Genomic DNA, 22,367 nt, shown 5'->3' on the forward strand with positions numbered 1-22,367 from the left:
CACCCTCTATAGAGGGTGCTTCACATAGAACTATGCCATCCACAAAGGCTTGCAACTCCCAGAAAACTCTGGGGTGGTTCTTTGCTTTTTCAAAGGAGAAGCATGTGGAAGTACAAAAATCTCCTCTGTCACCTTCTGTTTTGGGGCTCCTCCTTTCAGAATTCTGCCTGGGGGATTTTAAAGAATTCTGGAAGTAGGGGTCCAAGCAATCAAAAAATCCCATCCTTAGTCATACATTTGAAAGAAATAGTCTGAGTATTTTCAAATTGTGTTGAACAGACCATGTGAAATTGGTGAGGAAGCGATTAGGAGGCTGCCACAAGTGTCAGTCAACAATTCCATGGACCTCCCTTTGACTTTTGAAGAAATACAGAAGACCACTGTTACAACCATTAACCAGACTCTCCAATGGAAAAGCCACAGGAGCAGATGCAATTCCAGTCAAGATCTGTAAAAAAGGTGGCAAGCAACTTCAATGATTACTACACTTATTTCAAGGAATGTGAACAAAGGCAAAATTCTTCAGAACTTCAGAGATGCAAAAAATTGTTCCTATTTACAAAAAAGAAAAAAAGCAATCATCAACTTCATGACAGCCACTGAAGCATCTCACTCCTAAATACTGCTTGGGAAATTCTAGCAGGAATCCTTCTAAATCATCCCATAGAGCCCCTGGAGCTATTCCTTTAACCAGAAACTAAATGTGGTTTTCATAAGGAACAAGGGGCTGTTAATATAATCTTTCTTCTCCAATATCTCAAAAGAAATATGTCAAGAGCAGTGATCAATCTTGGCACAACATTGATAGATCTGACTAAGCCTTTTGACACAGTGTGCATACAAGATCTATGGAAAATTATGAAGAAACTTGGATGTCCTAAGAAATTTGCACATATTATTTGAGAACTCCATGACAATATTCAAGGTTATGTCCTCAACACCAGCAACCTTTCTGACACCTTTCCCATTGCAAACAGTGTAAAACAAGGCTGCGTTCTTCCTCCAACTCTTTTCAGTCTTATTTTTTTCTGTGGTGCTTTGGGATGCTTACAGGGAAGAAAGCCCTGGTGTCAACTTTCAATATTGTACTGACAGGAAACAGTTCAGTCTACAGTGTTAAAGGCTAGAACTTAAAGCCCACTTTGCACGGTATTTGAGCTACTATTTGGTAATGATTGCAGTCTTAAAGCAACCACAATTCTGGATAGGCAAAAGTCTTTGTTCTGTGCTGACTGTTATAACTTCAGCTTGAAGATCAGTAAGACAGTGGTGATGTATCAGTTTGCTCCAGATGTACCTTATAAGGAACCAGCTCTAAAGGTATACAAACGTCCTCTTTCTAAATTGGATAAGTTCACGTATTTTGGCAGCACTGTCTCCCATTATGTTCTCATTAACAATAAAGTGACTTCATGAATCTCCAAACCTAGTACAATCTGGTCGTTGATCCTCTGTGTGAAATCAACGTGGAATCAATGTTTCCATCACGCTGAAGATGTCCAACCATTCCTTCTTTTTACTTGGTTCATCTATCAATGCCATGAAAGAAAGCGTAATCAGTTTCCCCTTACCTGTCTTCAGTGAATTCTCAATATCAAATGGCAAGATAAAGTTCCTGACACAAAAGTCCTGGAGCCAACACAGATGACCAGCACTTTCACAATTTTAAAACATAACAAAAACATTTAAATAAGCTGGCCATAGTCATCAGGATGAGTGACAACCATCTTCCAACATGTATTTTCTATGCTGAACTTCTTGCAGGTGCTTGATTGAATGGTGGACAAAAGGAACAATTTAAGGATATACTAAAAAAAACCTGGGAAGCTCTTACTTAAGACTGAAACATTTGGTGAAACACTGTCAAACAAGGAGCAGAACATTTCAAAATAAAAGCAATCAAGGATGCATAAAGGGAAAGAGAACCGAGAAAGCAAGAATGTAACATCTCAACAGATAAGTGAGTCCAGGACCAGCTAATTTGTCCCCACTGTTCCTATATCTTCCCAGATCAGATTGAGGAGTTTAGCCACTTGTATGTCCATCAACATAATTACTAATATTAATTGATCACTTTTTTTCTCAATGGTGAATCTCACAGAAATGGTCTTCTTAAAAAATAATGAACTGTTGTGACTGAATTTTACACTAAATGGTGCAGATGTGCACTGTTAGAGTAGGATAAATCTGAGGAACATAAAAAAAGAGAACACTGTTTTCTGAGGTAGATATATAGATAGATAGAAATATGTTTATTAGTGGTAATGTGAGATGAATAGGCGGTGGACTTAAAAACCAGCAACTATGCATGTTCAGCATTTCCAGGAGGATCTGCCCATGAACAGGGAACTGAGTATTTTTAAATGGTCAACATATGTATCTTCCAACAAGCCTTCAGAAATGTAAGTATCACAACTACATTTTGTACAGTCAACAGACACTATAAAAATCATCAGCAAATCAAATTGTAATAAACAGATTAGAAATCCTCAACTAGAGCTTCCCATACCATAATGTGTATGTAGTTGAAGTCCTGTCACAAAGTACTGTAGAGGGTTAAAACTTGACATCTGCCCAATTTCCTTCATTTATCTAGTCACTTTAAAACTGCAAGTCCACCCATGAACAGTGGCATGGGACATCAAGAGTCCTTCCTAAAGGGACTCTCAAGTGCTGACTTTGAAATCTGACATAAAGACACAGGCAGCTGCTGGAGGTACATACACAGTATTTTTACGATTTGTCTTTAGAAATCTGATTCAAATGACTGCAAACAATCTAAATTTTAGTTTTTCAAATACAATGAAAGCTTCTCCCTGACTTTACAGCATTAGCAACTTTGTAAGTGTAAGGAACCTAGGCTTTCTATAGCTTAGATCACATGTGATCTCCAATACCATCAAGGCATCTTCTGTTTCCTCAAACAATGGATCAAGTACCCATTTCTAGATTATAGTCCTGGAAACACAGATACACATAGAAAATAAACATGACCCCTGAGTGCATTGATGAATCTCAATACCATCTGGCCACTGCTTCTCTCAATACATCTTAGACAAGACCTGTCATTATCAGGCTTTCTCAAAAAACAGCCTTATCTTCTGCTATTGACAAGATACAGTATGTGATACTGGACAGCATGTATGAAAATCCTTTGCTAGTACTGTAAATGAGAACATACAGTAGATAAACTATGTCTAATTGCAGATGGATTTAACAATTCTTAGTGAGAATATGTGTAGTACTGTCTTACTTAAATGGCACAACAAACCAAAATGTCTGTTGTAACATATGCTTCTATGACCTCAAGTACACAGTACATTTTTTAAAAAATGCAGTAAATTAAAATTAAGTCTTGAAAAGGTGAAAGTGTACAAATGAATTATAAGCACATTGTTTTAAATTTAGGAGAGGCACTCTTTAGGCTGTATTACTGCCTTCTGCTTCAGTATTATAATACAGAAGCTGACAGATAGGAAATTATTATTTTTTTAAATGGGCATATATACAAAAGCAAAGACTTCAATTTAGGCAATAAAGAGAATATCCTTAAAGCGTCTTATGAAGAAATGACAAGCTTTAATGATATGTTTTATGACTGAAAGCAGACATTTGTTTTCTAAACGAATCCTTCTATTGACAAGGAACATATATTTTAGTTTTCTAGAAACGGCATACTTACAATCTCTACTTAGTTTTAAAAAAGAATTAAAATAAGCTATTAACTTGCTTGTCAATACAACAGCACAAAATAGCAGAAAATTATTCATATATGCCACCTGTGCTAGTAAAAGAGAAAGCACTTGTAAACTCTCTGTGACTTTGCACTCACCCCTACGAACTGTTGGTTGCCATGGTAAGCATTTGTCTGTATACTGCATATTAACACTATAATACTGTTCCCATTTCTCTCATGGCATTAACGGCTGATGTTTGGACTCTCTATTAAACAAAATTAAAGGGTTTTAAATCATGAGTCGCAGAGAATAATATTACAACTGAAAAGAATTTAGGACATGAAGCACACCTGAAACCTACAATTTATTTTTAGAAGCATTTTTGCATGCATTTCTCTCCTGATCCTACCTTAATAATAAAATACTGTAAGTATATGTAATGTACTTCAGGTCAATATACACACACCAGCACTGTGTTTTGTGGCAAATCATGTAGCTGCTATTCAGATACAGTAAATATGATTTGTCCTATTTTTTGGTTGGTTGCATATTGAGTAAGTAAGGTTTTATTAACCTCCTCATAAAACTCTTATCACTCATAAAGCTGTGCCACACCAATTCCTTATATAAATGTTGAAAATTTCACTCAGCGTTACCCGTATAGCTATTATAAACAAATGAATATAAAATCTTTATCCATCCCAAGTTGTAAGGTTCCAGCTATACATTGTTTTCCAGTTATTGGTACAGGTTCTAATTTGTATAATCATTATTGTTAGCGTTAAATACTGGTTTTTAATTATGTAAGCTGCCTTCGGTCCTTTCTAAGGAGAAAGGCAGAGAAAATAAATATTTTAAATAAATATTTTTTTACTCATATGTCAGAAATTCATTTCCTCATACATTTGTTTGCTTTTATAAAAAAAAATTGAAGCATCAATTGAAGTAAGAAATGGCACCTCCCCTTTTAGAGGGGAGACCGGAATCCTATTACATATATGTGCCAGAGTAAGTCTAATGGTGATGTCAATGTTAGCTTTACCCACTGGACACTAGACATATCATTTAGTGCATGACAAATTATGTGTTGCTTTCTTAAGTTGCAGTGGATCATGCTGTGATTTATGCCATTTGACTTACACTGGTGAACATAAATACAAGAAGTAGGATTCTGCCCAGTATCTCATATTTTTCTCCAAACAATGTTGGTATCCTGGTTTAAATGAGTAGCCAAAGTGATGCAAAAATATGTTACCACATGATTCTAAACTGGCCAATTTATTCAATCATATGCAGTAATTGTATTTTAAAATATCATCTGGAAGCCATTATAAGCATTTATCTGTATACTACATATTAACATTATAAATCCATTCCCATTTCTCTCATGGAATTAATAACTGATGTCTGGACTCTGTAATAAAGAAAATTAAAGGGTTTTAAATTATAAGTCTTGCAGAAGTATATTACAAGCTGTTAAGATTTTAGGACATGAAGCACACCTGAAACCTACAATTTATAATTGCGGGATGGGGCATGAAAGGATCTTCCTCAACAATGTGAATACATTTGGTTGTCCCTTGGACAATGACTCTGCTGATCCTTCCATTCCAGAAGCACCAATGTAATGAGACTCACTGCATGAACACAGCTGGATGAGTGACTATATGATTTTGACAAAGGCCTGCAAATGGCCATTGATAATTAAAGGACTCTTGTTTGGAAGAAAGTTAACTATACTTTCAACTAACATAGACGGCTTCTCAACACCAATGGAAGAGCTATCACACCAGCTTTGCCAGACACATGATTATCATATACATTGTAATCAAGAAACACATTGAGACAGTCATTACAGCACCCCAAAATATCCAGCTTGCAGCTGACTTAATGGACAATATGGAAACACTGTATTAGTCAAGCCTGACCTTCAAATATTGTCTACTGCTGTTACAAACCATGATGAAGTAGAGATAGTAACAACAAAGCTGAGTAATTACATGGTATCCTGTTTATAAATCATCAAATGAAACTTTTCCCTTTAAAACCCTAATAATGTATACAACCAAAAATAAATTTTATAATTGGAGACCAGTGATGGGCATGAACTGCTGAGCTAGCAGTTCATGCTGATTCATTTTTTGGCTGAACAGGTGTTTGGTGGTTCCCAGCCCACCTCCTTCGGTGGACGACCACTCAGAGGCAGAGCCCAGAGGAGTCGGGGCAGAGAAGCTGGGGCACTGCCTCTGAGTGGGCACCCACTGGGGAGGCAGAGTTGAGAAGCGCCAAACATCCGTTCAGCTGAAAAACGTACCGGCACAAATTGGCAATTTTGTGGTTCATACCCATCTCTACTGGAGGCGTCCACAACCCCAATAATGTCTGGGAATATATAGTTGATGATAATCACACAGATACTATGCTAAAATGGGCAGAAACCTTCCAGCTAGCCCTTATTAATGATGGTAAACGTACCTCATTTTTCATCAGTGAAAGATGGCAACATGAATATAGTCCTGAGTTGATATCTGAGCAGGGTTTTAAAATAGTGAACTGGAAAAAAATATTTACAGGTACAAAAATGGCAGGGCAGCTGGCCTAGAGGATACCTGTGTAGAATTGATAAAACATTTTATGCTGACACCTTAGTTTCTTTAATAATTGTCTCAGGATTCTGAACATTCAGAGAAAGTCATAAGTAGGGAGAGGATTTTTATGACATGTCGTATTTTTCTTGCACTCTATGTTAGAGTTTATGGGTGTGTTTGAACATGTCTATGAAAACTCTGGTGAGAGAGGCCAGATTACTTATAAATATGTTTGAACTTGCTTATGGGTTCAACTGTAGGATGCATAGAAACTGTGAAATGTCATAGAAATCCTCCTCCTAGTCATAAGTGTCCCAGAGCCCCCCAAAATTTTAGCTCAATTTCATTATTTTGTCATCTTTATAAGAACCTGGAAATAACCATTTCAAACTGCTTAACGGTTCTTCATCTCACAACAAGCTGGCACTAGATCTGGGGAGAGTTATAAAAACAAATCCTACATTTAATACAACATATTGAAGAGCACTTTGGAATGAGGAAATGGGAGTAGCTTTTGTTGACCTCTCAGCTGCCTATGACACTGTTCATCATCAACTAAAGCTGCAAAAATTCTATAATCTAACCAAGAACTATAAGATAACTAAAGCAATAGCAATTCTTTTGGAAAATCACAGATTACAGTGGTGCCTCGCATTACGACGTTAATTCGTTCCAGCGAAATCGCTGTAGAACGAAAACGTAATGCGAAAATAAAAAGCCCATTGAAACGCATTGAAACTCCTTCAATGCATTCCAATGGGCTGGAAACTCACCGTCCACCAAAGATCCTCCATAGGGCGTCCATTTTTTGTGCCTGTGCAGCGAGGAATCCATCCCAGAAAACAGCGGGGAGCAATTTTATTTACCCGGCGGCCATTTTGAAACTGCCAATCAGCTGTTCTAAAATCGTCGTTTTGCAAAGAATCAGTTCCCGAAGCAGGGAACCGATCATTGCAAAGTGAAAAACCCCTATTCAGACCATCGTTTTGCGATTGCAAAAACATCGTAATGCGGTTTCGTCGTAATGTGGGGCAATCATATAGTGAGGCATGACTGTATTTGTTAACTTTTAAGGATAATACAACCAATGGTTGAATCAAAAGAATGGTCTATTGCAAGGCAGTGTACTGATGCCTGTTTCATTTAACATCTATACCAACAATCAACCACTCCCATAAGCAGGGCTTGAAAAATCTACTTGTCCACTCGTCTGTAACGAGTGAAAAAAGGCTGCTTGACAAGCCACAGCTCCCTCCATCCCTCCTTACTCTCAGTCCGTCTCTCTCTCTCTCTGATCCTGTAGTCCTCCTCTCCCCCTTCACATTTCAAAAGGAAAAACTGCCCTCTTCTTGCGAAAAGAGATTTCAAACGGCAAATAGATATATAGCTCTGCAGGAGAAAGTAGAGGAGTCCCATGCTGGAGAATATGGAGATTCCCTGCTCCCAATTTCAACCCAATGGCCTGGCTCCTTAAGAGGTCGGGCACTTTTGCTTTCAGTTTTATTTTTGCTGGAAACATTCAAAAGAAAGACATTAAAAATACAAGCTTCATGACCCCACAGGCATGCAGGTAATAAAGCAACCAAAGTCTGAGGGTATATTTCTTTTGGGTTTGTATGCATTGTTATGTAGCAAATGCCTAGTTTAAATTTAAATTTAAGTTTAAACATAAATTGCAAGGCTATAGTCCGGTCATGCTGACTGGTGACATTTTTGACTGACTGGTGAGACATTCTAAAATTTTTCAAGCCCTGCCTATAAGGCACCAAAAGTTTTATCTGTGCTGATAGTCTTGCTCTTGCTGCTCAGTTGGACAGCTTTAAGATGGTAGAACGACTTCTAACGGATGCATTAGAAAAACCTGGTGTATATTATGACAGAAATAAACTTGAACACTGCCCTGCAAAAAATCAAATATGTGCTTTTCATTTGAGAAACAAGCAGGCATTTCAGAAACTTGAGGTTACTTGGAAGGGCGTCCAACTAAAATAAAGTTTTGCTTGCAAGTACCTGAGCATTACTTTGGATCATATGCTGATCTGTAAGAAACATAGCGAAAAATTTAAAAAAAAAGTCTAAGCAAGAAACAGTATTTTTTTAAGAGCTACTGTATTGCAAACCAGTTGGGACACACAAATGCAAACACTAAGAAGTAGAGCCCTGGCTCTATGCTACTCTGCAGGCGAGTTATGTCAGCCTAGTGTGGTATAGTTCAGCCCATGCAAAACAGGTAGACGTAGCACTTAATGAAAGAAGTAGAATCATTACTGGATGCCTAAAGCAAACCCCTATTGGTAAAATCAATTGCCTAGCAGGCTTTGTACCAGTGACATATATATAGAGAAAGCAGCTAATAGTAAAAGAATCTACGTATCTACATCAAACACACATTCTTCGGCTACCATCCTGCCTCCCCCAGATTAAAATCAAGGAGAAGTTTTCCAGAACATCTGTAAATCTTGAAGAAACCGCAGAGAATGCCATGATTAAAATGGATGTAACCCAAGGAAAGTTTAGCCCCTGGGCACTCAGGGTTATTTGGAAGTTCCTAAATACAATACAGAGTTGACAAAACCAGGGGGAACCTACAAAAATGGAGGGTTTGCCCTGACACAGTTCTCTGTATGTACGGAGAAAAACAGGCAGCGTTACACCTACGTCACTGTATTCTATGCCCCTCGTGATGTGCTATGGAATATATGAAAGAAAGAAAGAAAGAAAGAAAGAAAGAAAGAAAGAAAGAAAGAAAGAAAAACTGTATGAAGAAGCACAGGACTATTACGCTTTATTAGGAAAGTAGTTTCTACTGCAATGGATCTCGAATTTCACTGTTGTGACCAACTGCAAGAACAAACCTTTGAACACATGGAAAACACTATTAAAAAGCACAATATGATATCTAAAATATGAGGGAAAACATTGCTAGAGAAGGAAATTAAGCTGGATACTGATGTTAATGGAGGCCCAGCTGGCACCATTATGGCCTTTATTTCAGAGCCAAGTTAAAACCTGGGTGTTAGTCAAGCACTTAGGGCCTATCAAGAGCATGGCTTGACATTTGATCTATTGGACTGCAGATTTTATTTTGTTTGAGGTTTTTAAAAGTATTTTTACTTGTTTTAGTGGTTCCTTTTAAAGTAGTATCACTTCATGTAGCCCACCTTGCAATCCACTGATACAAAGAAAGTTGGAAATACTTTAATAAATTATATTAATAGAAAACAAAAAGGAAAATAATTTTATTAACACAGATCAGAGATTGATTGATTGATTGATTGATTGATTGATTGATTGATTGATTGATTGATTGATTTATAATATATAGTGTCAGGGCCCTGACTTATTTTCCAGGCATGGTTTTATATATATATAACCCATGCCTGGAAAATTGTACAATTCGTTACATATCCAGATTTATTTTAGATGACACAAGCACTCTCCGGGCGGTTTACAATTTCATTATACAGGCTACACATTGCCCCCCCAGCAAGCTGGGTACTCATTTTACCGACCTCGGAAGGATGGAAGGCTGAGTCAACCTTGAGCCGGCTTCCTGGGATTTGAACCCCAGGTTGTGAGCACAGTTTTAGCTGCAGTACAGCGTTTTAACCACTGCGCCATGAGGCTCTTATTATATTATATTATATTATTAAATTATATTAAATTATATTACTACTAGGGTGGATCTGATTTAAATTGAATGGATTTAAATTTTAAAAATCAGATTTTTTGATTATTTAAATCAAAACATTTTTAAATTAAAATTACAACTCATTGATTTTTTTTAATCCACCCTGATTACTACACTAGAAAAACTAAACTTTGGCCATGGTTATATTATTGAAATAAATTGGGAGTCGAATTGAAGTTTTTGAAGTTGGCTTTGGTCAACGTCCGCGTCTTCTTGGGACAACTTTTAATCTGAGGTTGATAGTACAGTATATCAATTGAGGGGGCTACACAGACTTTAAAAATTGGCCACTGTGGGGCTTCAGCTTCCTGTGTTTCCCGCTCCCAGAGTGAAATGTCTGCACAAAAAACTAAACTAAAACCCCACGCTACTGTAACTATGAGGAGATGCTCTGGTTGCTAGCACATCATCCTGGAACTGCTTTTGAGGTTTTTGTCCTGCGACTGTCCTCATGCTAGCTGCCTCTCATAGCCACTCACCACTGCCCTGTGCCAGCTCACTTCCTGTATTGAGGTGACATGGGCAGCAGGGACAAAAACAAAGTTTTTCTGCTATGATGTGATTTTAAATATTTAAAAAACATTTTTTAACAGATAGGAAAAAAACACACAACAGATCGGCCAACAAGGTAACTTTGCAGCCTGTAATCCAACACAGGTGAACATACATGCAAAAATGATTACAAATAAATCACATTCATAATCGAGTTAAAATAAACAAGCTCCTAGTAGGTGATTTTTTTTTAAAAAAGCTTGCTTTCTGAATAAAAGAACTCACTTTCTGGCAAAAAAAAATGCATGTTAGCTGGTGGTTATGTAAATGGATATTTTTTAATCGATTTCAAGTACGTATGTGAAGCCTGACACAAGCCTAGGAGTATTTCAATGTGTAACAGCACCCTTAATCATGATACTGTCATTTTTACTGAAAGTGATTAAAAGAAGAATTTTCAAGGATCCATAAAGAACTACATTTATCTGATAAACACTTTGTTATGATTATTAATGAACACAACAGAGCTGCTTTCCAAAGTAGTCACTGTGTATGAGTAAAAATGGATCATAAAATATTTAAACACAGCCAATGTTACAGAAACAAAAAGGCAGGATCCAGAAGGGGCCCTTCAGTCCACGGAAGATAGACAACTTTCAGAGATCTGAGCCTGCACATGCCCACACCTAGATCCTTGGTAGGGTATACCTGCTCCAGTAGCGCCACCCTCTAATTTTTTTTCTTAAGTATTTCTTTTGATTGCAAAAAAACCTTTGATGCCATCATGACTACAGGAAGCTATCTTGTCCAATTTTCTGTCTGTCATTGAGCTCTTCTAAGTAATGTCTTGGTTTGAAAAAAAGGTCCCCAACCCATAACAGCTGAGGGACATTTGAAACATGGCAGAATTATTCCTGAGCCTCTGGAGAGGCCAAGGAAATTTTTAGCATTTGGTGGTAGTAGGGGATTTGGGAGCCTAGGAAGCCATATGCAGCCTACAGGATGTGCTTTGCCCATGTTTGCTAAACAGGAAAAAAGTAGTAGTAACATATGTAAAGGAGATTGAAGACATGGAGCTTAAAAATCAGAGGCACACTATCTGAGTAAAAAAAATAAAGGAGAAGTGAATGACTGTGACAATATTAATTGGGTCTGCCATAAAACTCTGAGCCAGATTGAAATCCTGGATTGTGCTTTCCTTGATCAGATTACTGAACACTCAAAAAAGAGAGATAGGGTAGCAATGAGAGACTTCAACTATCCTAAGAACTGACAGAAGTTAACTTGGTTAATTAACTAAAGTAAATAAGAATGTAAACTCTTACAAATGCTTCATTTGCCTCACTGGCAATTTCCTTATATAGAAGGTAGAAAAAGCGTCAAGAGAAGCAACAGGAAAGAACTGACCTATCAGGTGGAAGCAATGGGAACCTTACAGGAGGTGATCATATCCTCTTAGGATCCATTACATTAAGCAAAGGAAAAGCTGAACACAATCTCATGTCCTAGACTTTAACAAAGCTGAGGACTTAAAGAATTTAAAGAAATATTGGGTGGGATCCCCTGGTCGATACTCAAAAGAGAAGGGAGTTAATAATGGGTGGAATGTCTTAGGGTAATACAATCAAAAATGATTTCGGTGGGAAAGAAAGCTGGAAATTTTATTTTAAAATTGCGTGGCTTCTAAAGCAGTTTTCAGGTGAGTTGAGATTTTAAAAGAGCATATATGGAAAAAGAAAAGAAGGAAAATCGGGGTATAAACAAGCAGTCAATATTTGTATGGAGAACTTGTACAGGTGTGCGGTAAAAAGAGGCAGTTGACCATGTTAGGAGTGAAAGAAAGAACAATGTCTACAGAGAAATGTTAATGGGTGATAGAAGGCACAACTGCTCAACACCTACTTTGCCTCTATTTTTGCCAAAAGAAAAGTGTATAACCTGGTGAAAGAAAAGTGTATAACCTGGTGAAAATAGGAAAAATATTGTAGTGAGAGGGTTGCTACAGGTGGTCTGGAAATGCTTTAAACAAATTCAAGTTCTCAAGATCATACAAACTGCATGAAAGAATACTAAAAGAACTTGCAGATGTAATATCAGAGCTTCTGTCCATAATCTCAAATTTATTTATTTATTTATTTGATTTCTACCCCACCCATCTGGCCCAAAAGGCCACTCTAGGCGGCCACTGCCTCTTTTAAAAAGTGGGGAGAAGAGGTTCCAAATACTGTAACTTCAGAGCAATCAGCTACATCTCAATACCAGGAAAGGTTGTAGGACAGATCATTAAACATCTGGTATGTAAGCACTTAGGGAAGAAAAGTTACATTACTAAAAGCAAGCATGTGTTTCTTAAAAATGAATTATGCCAGACTAAATTTACCTCTTTTTATTTTTGTATGTATTTACGAACTTGGTAAATCAAGTGAATTTACAATTTATCATGATTTTTAGCAAAGGTTTTGATAAAATCTTCCAAGGTATTCTTCCAGCCTAGCTGGTAAATGTGGACTAGACAATGTTAGCATTAGGTGTATGTGTAGTCAAAAGAGAAATAGTACCCCAAAACTGCTCACCAACAAGTTCATCATCATCCTGTAGAGGAGTAAAAAGTTGAATGCTACATGGTTCTGTCCTAAGTCCAGTGTTGTTCACTGTCTTCACAAATAACTTGAAGGAACATAAAAAACATTAATCAGTTAACTGGGAGGAAGGGGTAATACTTCAGAGGAAAAAAGTAGAATTCAAGATGGCCTTAATATCTTGGAGAACTGGGTTAACACAAACAAAAAGTGGTTTTAACGGGGGGTGGGGGGAAATGTAAGGTTCTATATTTAAGCAGGAAAATGAGCCGCACAAATATAGGACTGGTGACGCCTGCCAGCAATAGATGTGAAGAGGATTTGTTCTATTAGCAGACCACAACCTAAACATGAGTCAACAATGTGATATGAGAGCAAAAATGTTACTGCCATTTAAGTTTCATCAATAAAATTAAATTCTTGTTTTGTCCTGATCAGACTTCCATTTGAAATCTCAGTCTGTTCTGGGCATCACAATTTAAGAAGAATCTGGACAAGTTGGATCATGTCCAGAAAAGGGTGACCAAGATAAAGGTGTGGAAACTAGGTCACATGGGAAAAGGCTGAAAGAAGTGGGTGTGTTTAGACTGGAGAAGAGAAGACTGAGAGGGAACATAATAACCATTTTTTTAATGTGAGAATGACCAAGGTGGGGAAGATGGAACAAGGTTTTTTTCACTGCACCTTCAAAAATAAGTCTGAACTAGTGGTTTGAAAATTTTAAAGAGATTTTTTTTACTAAATATTAAAAACTTCTTCCTGATGCCTAACAGTGTTTAATAGTAGAACAGTCTACCTTAAAAAGTGGCATATTTTTCTTCTTTGCAGAATTTTAGACAGAGGTTGCTTTAATGGATGACCTTATTTTTTTAATGCAGATGCTGTCTTTCACTTCGTTTTCAGTTTCTTTTATCTGTTTTATAGTCTACTGCCTTGAGGCTTGGAAAAGTAAGATGACAATGTTTTAAGCAAAATAAAATTTTAAAATGTAGCTTTCTGTAGATCAATCTATAATCATCATTGTTGAGGCTAAATACAATACTTTCCCCATCAAACAGAAAATAACAAGATTGTTTTGTAAATCAGGTTTGACCCATGTATTTTTCAAGATGGCATAAGGGCAGTGACCCACTTTTAGAATGTGACATCACTTTAATGCATTTTGGACTCAAGATACAACTTTTGAACAAGGTCACACATGCTACGTATAAAAATTCCTCTTGCATCTTAATATGGTGCTATTTTCTTATGCTAGCACTCTTACACATGAAACAATGTATCTGCATGAAGCAAGGATCACTAGGATCATAAGCTGCACCATCATAACCTTTTAAATCAGAGGATAAAAATGCTTAAGTCAAAAAGCAATGGAAATGTAAGCCACAAGAACCAGAGTACTTGTTTTTTATGAAGTCTACAGAAACTAAATACTGAGTACAGTGCTGAGAATATGAATTTGTCTTAGTCATAAAAAACTGGAGAGAAAAAAAATTCTATTTCTACATTTGCCAGTGAAGCAAAAAATTGGTTCTCAATTTTGGGGGGCCCATCTGTTGTTGCAGTACACCTACCAGAAGCCCTGACCACTGACCATGTTGGCTGAAGTTTCTTGGGAGTTGAGGTTAAACAATACTTGGGACCCAAGGGTATGGTGCTAAACACTCTAACAGCCATAACCCCTTACATCCAGTTATGCCTGCTATAACGTCCAGAAGGTTAAGTCCGGAACATTTGGAATGTCACAAGTTCACCATCTCTATTCCAAGAGTATATGAATATTAAATCCTTTGTTACCTGAGGACATGGTCCATTCTTAACCTGTGATGTCAGGCTGGGTAGAAGGGATCATCACAGGATTTCACAAAGCTGTCCTATGGGCTTCTCTTTCCAGTACTGCTGGAATGTTACTGTTAGGTCCATGTATGGTGAACTGTCACAGTCACTTGGAATGAGCTATTTTTACTCCAGGTTCAAATAATTTGTGTGTTACTTATCAATCCATTTGCATGTGGGCAGTTATCATACCCATAACACTGCGTGAAAAAAGTGGAAACCCTGTAAAATCTATTATGACTTCATTCACAGAGGAACCAAATTGGGGAAAAATATTTCTCTGCTGAGATGTAAAGCATCTACCTTGGTTCAGAAAGTGAAAAACTAATCAGGTAACAATAAGCAAAATAATTCCCTTGATTAAGGATTATACTCTACCTAGTCAGAATACTGCTGAATCTTACTTTGTACCTCTTTCTAAATACAGCAGTGGGTTTTTGAATGTTAAAAAACACAAAACAAAATACAGGTAACTGGAATACTCCCCATTTTATTGAACTTGACATTGATGTGTATGTCTTTTGCTTCATGCTCCCACAAAACTTTAAATAAATTGGCTTCCCTGTTGTTGAAACATTACGCTGAAGATACATATCGCTGTATGACCTGAGCTATGGAATTTTCAGCCACAAGATGTGATGATGGCCATTTGTTCAGAAGAGAATTAAAGAAACTGATGAGTAGGCGGATCAATGACAAACAGTCATGATAGTCATATCCTACCATTAGTACCAGTCATTATGTCTCTGAATACTGATTGCTGAACAATGAAAGGAGAAGGGTACTGTACACGTTGTACTTTGGGGCTTGCAAGGGAATGAGGCTAGTCATTGTTGTGAAACAGAATGCTGGACCAGGTAGTTTCTTGCTTAGATTTAGCAGAACAATTCTTAACACTGAATACACTTCCTATTCTCCTGATGCGTTTACAGTCTTCATCTACAAATTGTGTGCCGTCAAGTCAATTCTGACTTATGGCAACACTTTTCAGAATTTTCTAGGTAGAGAGTTCTCATAAGTCGTTAACCATTCTTCTTGGGGTGACCTGGGACAGGGCAGCTTGCTCAAAGTCACATGGGCTGGCTCTTCGGGGAAGCACAGCAGAGAACTGAACTCCCAACCTCTGCCTTCTCAGCCAGATATCTTACTGAGCTAGCCAGCTGTTACACTTCCTCTATTCCAACACTGCCTGCCAAACAAACAAATAACATGTTCCTTGAACAGATACAAGACAGTTTATTTGTTAGCAGATAATTATTAGATTCAAAAGCTGCTAGCTGGTCAGCTCTTTTGGAAAATTTCAATCAGTTACTGAACAACTACAAAAGTGGCATTAATATTTTTATTTTCTTTTTAAACTTGCAAGTGTTACAATCTTCATGAAGTTTCAAAGTGAAAACTGCACAATATTCTTGGCGCAACATCAATAGAAATGTTTGTTCACAAGTAAAGGAGGGCAGGCCATTAAGATGTAACTTTGCTGCCAAAGCACTCATTGATTACTTTTGCTTACACCAGTAATACTGAACAAAATTAAAACTTTGTTATATGTAACATTTTCTTATTGTTCAAACAAAACCTAACTCAAAGGACTTATATATACGCATACCACAAAACACCTTTTAACACAATACATACACAATTGCAAAGGTTAACAATAAAAGGTATCTCTCCCCTAAGATAGACAGATGTATAATTTCAAAGACTATCAATAAAATAATCTGTTCCCCAAAATGCTGTTTGAAATTGGATTATGCATAGGCAGTGCTTGGAAAACCAGGAAAAACTATGCAAATCTTTTATTATTGTCTACATTGATCTGAAAGTTTTGATGTTTCTGTAGGGCTGGTTTTACTACCTCTTCTTTCCTCCCTCCTTCTGTTGAAACAATAGCATTGTGGACATTGCCGGAACATGGCCCAATATATTTTGATGTGACACTGAAAATCCAAATGTAAAAAATGTAAAAATCTAACTGTATAACCAGGCCTTCCATGGTCCTACAAACTCTGTTGCCTGAAACTGGACACTGCCATGTGAGGATTGGAGGAGGCTTGCTGAATATGAATTTATCTCAAGACACTTCATACTTGGGCATAAACGGCAGACTGCATGTTTTTTGCTCTTGGTGTGTTCAAATAATTTATTCTTTTTTTGGGAGAGGCTAGGGCCTTTGAACTTCAGGAGAGAAAAATAAGATTTTTACCAAACCTCTTTTTACTCTCACTAACTCTATTAATCTCTTCATTTAACAAAAACTTGCCACATCACTTTGTTTCCATTCAGCCTGACTTTCCACAATACCTTTTGATACCAGCCTGGGTTTCCACAATACCTTCATGAGAGTGCAACTACGTTATTTATTGTGCAGCAGAGCAAATCAGCATTTTAAATGGCAATTCTAAAGATGGAGGCGGCCCCCCCAACCCAAAAAAGTAATTCCTCTGTGCCAAATCTGGGGAAGTCTGGATAAAGAGTTTTTGAGTTACGTTTTTTAAAAAGTAAATCGGTTTGAGACTCCCCCCTGCCCCCAATTCAGAAATAGGCAAGCCCAAACATCTCCAGTTTTAATGCAAACCACATAAATAAGGAACTAGCTAAAAAACAGCCATGACAATTGTTTTGTATTTGGGTGAGAACTGGTTAATTGATGAAAAAAAGAAATCAGCTTCTGGTATTTTGCATTATGTGGTATTCAGTTTGTGAATGGTAGCAAGCACAAGAAGGTATCCTGTAGTAGTAAACCATCTTGACTGCTAACATGAGTGTCGTTAACATTTAGGCTGCACTTTGTTTTATAAAGTTTTGTATCCTTCCTCCTGCTGGCAATACGGGTGCAGTATTGTGTAGCAACATTGGGCCATTTCCTGGAGTTTTGAATTGTGGATACAGAAGCACAATATCTCGTATTCATAAATTCATTTTTTAAGCATTATGGGATTGAGAAGAGATTGTTTTATTTCTCACCTTTCTCTCAATACAGAGACCCATGGTAGATTGCAAAACGATTAAAGAACAGTCAGCTAAATATCTTATGTTCACAAACTCAAATGATAACCTTCTTATATCAAAACTAAGTCAATGCCTGAGATACCAAGATGTTAATTTGTATTAATGGACAAATAAATTCACTGATTGATATTTTTTCGTTGGTAACATCTTTGCTCATTCCATAATTTAAAAACAGCTTGTTAATATTTTTTGTTACACTACTCAAAGAGAAATCTACTACTAAAATACTATACTGCAGCTAAAACTGTGCTCACGACCTGGGGTTCAAATCCCAGGTAGCCGGCTCAAGGTTGACTCAGCCTTCCATCCTTCCGAGGTCGGTAAAATGAGTACCCAGCTTGCTGGGGGGGGGCAATGTGTAGCCTGTATAATTAAAAATTGTAAACCGCCCGGAGAGTGTTTATAGCGCTATGGGGCGGTATATAAGTCCAATAAATAAATAAACAAACAAATAAATAAATAAATAAATAAATAGTTGAATCATTACAACTTGCATTGAAAAATACAAAATTTGACAAGTACCCTTCAAAATGACCCCCATCAAAGTTACAAAATAATAAGTAAAGAATACTTATTATATTGAAAAATTAATAAAATTAACTGCCTTTTAAAAAGTAACAAAAATGGTAACATCTTCAAACAAAACGTTACATGTTACAACTAGTACCACCATTTCTGACATATAATGTCCCAGGTTTGAATATATTCCCGTGCCACAGAAGAAACAAAGGAAGCCTACCCTCAAGCCATGAACTCATAATCATAATGCCATCCATTAATAACAATTCAGCTTTCTAAAAGCACTTTTATGTAGTCCCTCCATACTAACAAAACAGCTTCAATTCTCATCTTTTTTATATATTGCAAACCAGAACTTTAATGAAGGGGTTAAAGCAATCCGGGAAACAGATTTAACCAATGCTTCAACCATTCTAAAGAGGAACATACTATTTCAGGTGAAAGTGGCTTTTCAGAACAGCTCTGGGTGTGCAGGATGTGCCTGCACAGAGGCTTCTTGGTGACAGTTGTTATCTCGCTAAGAAGCACCAGCAAGCAGCCTTCACAGTACTCACTTTACTATACTGGCAACTTCAGTATTTTATGCATATACCTTTGAAAAAGTGATTAATGGACTTCATTTTAAAATGCTGTTAGCTAACACAAATAGATTCACCTTACCTTTACGATACAAAAAGTCCAGACTTCAAAAGCCTTGTCTGTAAAAAGGATCATCTTCAGTAATTATCAAATATATCCAATAATATATGATATCCATGAGAACCTAGATAAATGAAGAACTGCCAGTTAGAATGGTTACGGGGTAATAGGAGTTAGACAAAGTTCAATAGCTTTGTTGATATCTTACAAGACAATAAACATTCATGAGCATGGGTTTTCTTCACTGAAGGCAGATAGACTGCAATCCTACTACTGTACCTTCTTTTAATACTAAATAAATGGCATTAATGGGTAAAGTAAAATACTCAAAACACACATGGCTAATTTCCTACTCAATTTAGTGACCTACAGTTCAGGCAGCACTTCTGATCAGGCAAAGTGTGAAGTATTCAACTGCTATTGAAAATAGGTGCAAGCATAAAAATTAAAAGCCTGTCAAATATCAAAATAAAATAAAACCACTAATGTAGGTTTGTCTGTATTGACACCACTACTGTTTCTTTCATGACAAAGGTTCAAACAACCTTCTTTAATTGTAATGTTTACATTCCTATTTTCATCAGCCATCTAAAATCATCTTTCATCAATACGACTTACATCCACAGGTGAAACTGTTCCATATAACTGGCACAGAAAAAGATTTTTCTCCATCACACAAGTGTTCCTTTGGGATGTATATGCCACTCATTAACAATCTTTAAACTACTCTTAATAACTGCCATTAAGGTCTATATTTGCCACTTCTACATGAGTGTAATAGACCCTTGACAAGCACTTTTTGGACCATCAACATTGGTGAGACCCTTTGAGTTTTTATTACATTTCATCCATAACCCTCTGCCCTGACACATGTGTAAAAATATCTGCTGGCAGAATTTATTTATTTATTTATTTGATTTATATCCCGCCCATCTGGTCTGGTCGACCACTCTGGGCGGCTTCCAATAAGGTGTATACGATAAAACATAAAAATTTTACGAACAGTCCACAACACATACAATAATAAAACAAATAATAAATGAAAGAAAAAATAAAGAAATAATTAAATATTGACAGGAGGGAAGGCCTGAATATACAACCATGTTTTTAATTGACTCTTAAAAGTGCCCAGCGTAGGGGCCGCACGAATAACCGGAGGAAGGTTACAGTGGGGTCTTGACTTGAGAACTTAATCCGTATTGGAAGGCGGTTCTCAAGTCAAAAAGTTCTCAGGTCAAATCCGCATTTCCCATAGGAATGCATTGAAAACCATTTGATCCGTATCTGCTCTTTTCCGTCCATAGAAACTAATGGGAAGCTGCTATTCTGCCTTCGACCACTAGAGGGGGATATTTTGTTTCTTTTTTTTTCTTAGGTCAAGAAAGGTTCAGGGAAGGCAGGGAAAATACAGTCCAGGCAGTCCAGTACCAGGCAGTCCGAAGACTGTCTCCCAATCCACTCTCTAAACGCTGGGAGGAGTGAGGAAGCAGACAGGCACCCTTTTCACTGGCCAACAGTTAACTGAAAGTTCAAATTTTGCACTTTCCTTGCCTCCCACGTGGTTTTTTTTCAGTTCTTAACTCAAATCTAAGTATGTAAGTCAAGTCAATATTTTCCTATGAGAGTGGTTCTTAAGTCAAAATGTTCTTAACTCAAGCCATTCTTAAGTCAAGACCCCACTGTATTCCAGAGGCGAGGAACCACTGCCGAGAAGGCCCGGTTTCGTGTCCTTTCCTTCCGGGCCTCCCTCGGTGTTAGGCTCCTCAGCCTCACCTCCTGGCTCGTGCGGGTGATGCGAGTAGATCTAGGTAGGAGCAGGCATTCTGCCAAGTATTGGGGTCCTAAACCGTTTAGGGCCTTATATGTAAGCATTAACACTTTGAAGTCAGTGCGGAAACAGATGGGCAGCCAGTGCAGCATGGCCAGAGTAGGAGAGATATGTTGGTATTTTCTCACTCCAGTAAGGAGTCTGGCCGCTGCATTCTGCACCACCTGAAGTTTCCGCATCAGCTTCAAAGGGAGCCCCACATAGAGCGCGTTACAGTAGTCTAATCTAGAGATTACGAGCGCACGTACTAAGGTAGTGAGCGCCCCCGTGTCTAGGTAAGGTTGCAGCCAGGCAATCTGCCAAAGGTGGAAAAAGGCGGTGCGGACTACCGACGCCACCTGCGTTTCCATGGTGAGTGTCAGCTCCAGGTGTACCCCTAGGTTGCGGACCCTACTTTTCACGGCCAGGGCCACCCCCCCAAACATGAGTTTCCCAAGCCACCATCCACAGGGCCACCCACCCTCAGAACCTCCGTCTTGTCCAGGTTCAGCCTCAGCCCGTTCTCCTGCATCCATTGCAGTACGGCCCCCAGGCAGTGCTGGAGGGACAGGACGGCATCATCTGCAGTTGGTGAAAAGGAGATGTAGAGCTGGGTGTCATCAGCATATTGATGACACGATGCTCCACACCCCCTGATGACCCCACCCAGCGGCCTCATATAGATGTTAAACAGCACTGGGGAAATAGTCGACCCCGTGGAACCCCACATTTGAGACTCCACAGGGCTGAAATACTCTCCCTAAGCTGCACTCTCTGGGGGCGGTCCTCCAAGAAGGAACAGAACCAGGCCAGCCACCACCCTCTCGACCACTTTGCTCATGAAAGAAACATTGGCGACGGGCCTATAATTGCCAATTTCGTCCGCCGCCAAATTAGATTTCTTTCTTATGGGCCTAATGAGTGTCTCCTTGAGGGCAGAGGGAAACCTACCCTCAAGGAAAGACCCATTTATTATTGCTGTGGCCCATTCTATTGTTATCGGCCTGGCTGCTTTGATTAGCCAGACCGGGCAAGGGTCCAAGGAGGAGGTGGTGGCTCGACAGCGGTCAAGCACTCTGGCCACAGAATCAGGCGTGACATGCTGAAAGGAGTCAAGGGTTACCGGGCAAGACGGAGCGCTGGACATCTCTGCTCGACTCACTGTGTTCAAAAAAGGAGAGAGGTCCCGGCGGATGGCCTCCACTTTAGATTTTAAAAAGGCTGCAAACTGGTCAGGTGAAAAACTAGGGGGAGGCCTATCATCCAGACGAGTTCCGGATAGGTCGCACACTATACGGAATAACTCCGCCTGCTGGTTGGATGCTTTGCTTATCCGGTTAGCGAAGTAAGTTCGACAAGCAGCCTTTACCTTAGACAGGTAAAGGTTAGTTGCGACCCTGACAGCTATCCTATTATAATCCGTCGGGTTCTTCCTCCACCTACGCTCTAGCCTTCTCCTATGTCGCTTCAGGGCTCGGAGCTCCTGGTTAAACCAGGGCGTTGGTCGAGTTCTATGACGGGGAGGGTGTT

General features: G+C 38.4%; 1 protein-coding gene across 4 annotated transcripts in view; it reads right to left on the reverse strand.

The window, feature by feature from the left end:
• MBD5 (methyl-CpG binding domain protein 5) overlaps positions 1 to 22,367 on the reverse strand; it is a 180,036-nt gene that overhangs the window by 92,844 nt on the left and 64,825 nt on the right. For 3 of the 4 annotated variants that reach the window (XM_078376798.1, XM_072983590.2, XM_072983582.2), the window contains exon 2: positions 19,052 to 19,154. The exons of the other annotated variant lie outside the window; for it this stretch is intronic. The gene's annotated coding sequence lies outside the window, so the exon portion shown is untranslated. The remainder of the gene's footprint in view (positions 1 to 19,051; positions 19,155 to 22,367) is intronic. 4 annotated transcript variants of the gene reach the window in all.

This window comes from Pogona vitticeps, chromosome 1 (assembly GCF_051106095.1).
Source record: "Pogona vitticeps strain Pit_001003342236 chromosome 1, PviZW2.1, whole genome shotgun sequence".
In the NCBI taxonomy this organism is placed as follows: Eukaryota; Metazoa; Chordata; class Lepidosauria; order Squamata; family Agamidae; genus Pogona; species Pogona vitticeps.